Below are 2500 nucleotides of genomic sequence, written 5' to 3'. Positions count from 1 at the left end.
GATCACACAATCAAATTACACACACACTCACACACCTCACCGTCACACACACACTCACACACCTCACCGTCACACACACACACACACCCAGTACACCGAGCGCAGTACCGTGTATGAGGTGATCACACAATCAAATTACACACACACTCACACACCTCACCGTCACACACACACCCCCAGTACACCGAGCGCAGTACCACATATTAGGTGATCACACAATCAAATTACACACACACTCACACACCTCACCGTCACACACACACACACACACACACCCAGTACACTGAGCGCAGTACAGTATATGAGGTGATCACACAATCAAATTACACACACACTCACACACCTCATCGTCACACACACACAGTACACCGAGCGCAGTACAGTATATGAGGTGATCACACAATCAAATTACACACACACTCACACACCTCACCGTCACACACACACACACACACACACACCCAGTACACCGAGCGCAGTACAGTATATGAGGTGATCACACAATCAAATTACACACACACTCACACACCTCACCGTCACACACACACACACCCAGTACACCGAGCGCAGTAGATGAGAAGAAGCGTTGAGCATCACAAAATCAAATTACACACACACTCACACACACACACCTCACCGTCACCAGTGAGTTAATGTGGAGCACAGAGGGGCATGAGCCAGTGTCTGTGAAGCCAGAGTGTGTGTGTGAGTGTGTGTGTGTGACGGTTCACACACTCCCGCCCAAGCAGGCCAATGCCACCAGCCCAGCAGCATGGCATCTCCATGACAACAACAGTGGGTGACTATGCCAGGTGAACACCTGCGCTTTGGACACACACACACACACAAACACACACACACACACACACACACACACACACACACACACACACATCAACAAAGTCACAGAACATACACACACACACACACGCATGAACAAAGTCATCGAACACACACACACACACACACACACACACACACACACGTACACAGTCAAAGCAATCTAGTCTAGCCACACTAAAAAACGGACTGCATGTAAATACTCACAGAGACAGACAAACACACACACACACACACACACACACAAACGCCTGAGGAGCACGGGGTACAGGGGCTTCCCCTGCTGTGCGTCTTATTACTGCAGCTTTGCTCTAATTAGGTGACACGTCTGTTTTCACACCCCACTGAAACACTGCCTACACACACACACACACGCACGCACACACACAATGCCCCCCACTGCTGTGCTCAGAAACACCAGGATAGCATCGTAACCACGTGCACACACACGCACACAGATATACACACTATTAAAGGCTCCATTAAGCATGAGGAGCTGAATGTGAGTCTCCTATGAAAAATGAGTGTGTGTGTGTGTGTGTGTGTGTGTGTGTGTGTGTGTGTGTGTGTATGGAGGGATAATAGCATGATTAGACGGTGATGGTGTCTGTGATGATTCTAAAGCGGAGATTGGTACTGTGTGATGGTGGAGGATGCCTAACTGGGTGTGTGTTATGATGCACTAAAGTGTGTGTTATGATGCACTAAAGTGTGTGTGAGACGCACTTCATCATATCATATCTGACCGGTCCACTTCATGAAGTCACTGAGTTCGCTTGAGAGGGCTAAAGGAGTGCATCAGGACGCTGGACAGGAGGCCATCCTGTGTGATGTCAAGTGTGTGTGTGTGTGTGTGTGTGTGTGTGGTCAGCTGGTTAGGTGTGTTTTGCATGTTGCTGAGCCACAGCAGGAAAAGCTGACTCAGCACACTCGTGCTCCGGGCCTGAACATAACACAGTCTGTTTAGAGAGTGTGTGTGTGTGTGTGTGTGTGTGTGTCCAGGGGACAGTGCATGACAGCATACCCTGGCCCTTTAACCTTCACTGCTAAAATAACAGGAAATGCTTGCGCCCACTTCCTGTCTGTCCATGGGGCCTCGTGGGGCGGAGGAAGAGTTGACCTTTGACCTGTGCCTGTCCTCCCCACAGCTGACCAGACCCTGACAGCACGCCCCACAGGATGACCTGCTCAGCTGGCCACATGAATAACATCCCTCTCTCTCTCTCTCTCTCTCTCCAACATCCCTCTCTCTCTCTTTTCATCCCCCTCTCTCTTCATCCCTCTCTCTCTTCATCCTCCTCTCTCTTCATCCCTCTCTCTCTTCATCCCTCTCTCTTCATCCCCCTCTCTCTTCATCCCTCTCTCTCTCTTCATCCCTCTCTCTCTTCATCCCCCTCTCTCTCTTCATCCCTCTCTCTCTAACATCCCTCTCTTTATCCCCCTCTCTCCAACATCCCTCTCTCTTCATCCTCTCCCTCTGTCCATACCATCTCCCTGTCCTCCTCGTGGTCTCCTCTACCGGGCTGGTGTGCTGGGCTCCAGAGTGCAGAGGGGTGTTGGCGCTGGCCAGATAAGTCTGCGTTTGCTGTGCGTTTCCTTCTTTCTTCCTCATGTCCAGTGTTCCATCTCTCCTGGCAGCCTTCATTCTCTCACTCTTCTC

At 50.5% G+C, this 2500-nt stretch overlaps 1 protein-coding gene across 1 annotated transcript in view; it reads right to left on the bottom strand.

Moving 5' to 3' along the window:
- The window catches only part of srgap1a (SLIT-ROBO Rho GTPase activating protein 1a), a 119276-nt gene that overhangs the window by 63725 nt on the left and 53051 nt on the right, over positions 1-2500 (bottom strand). The window lies entirely within an intron of this gene.

This window comes from Sardina pilchardus, chromosome 10 (genome assembly GCF_963854185.1).
Source record: "Sardina pilchardus chromosome 10, fSarPil1.1, whole genome shotgun sequence".
Lineage (NCBI taxonomy): Eukaryota > Metazoa > Chordata > Actinopteri > Clupeiformes > Clupeidae > Sardina > Sardina pilchardus.
Note: the sequence above shows the minus strand (reverse complement) of the source record. Positions and strands in the feature narration are given on the sequence as shown.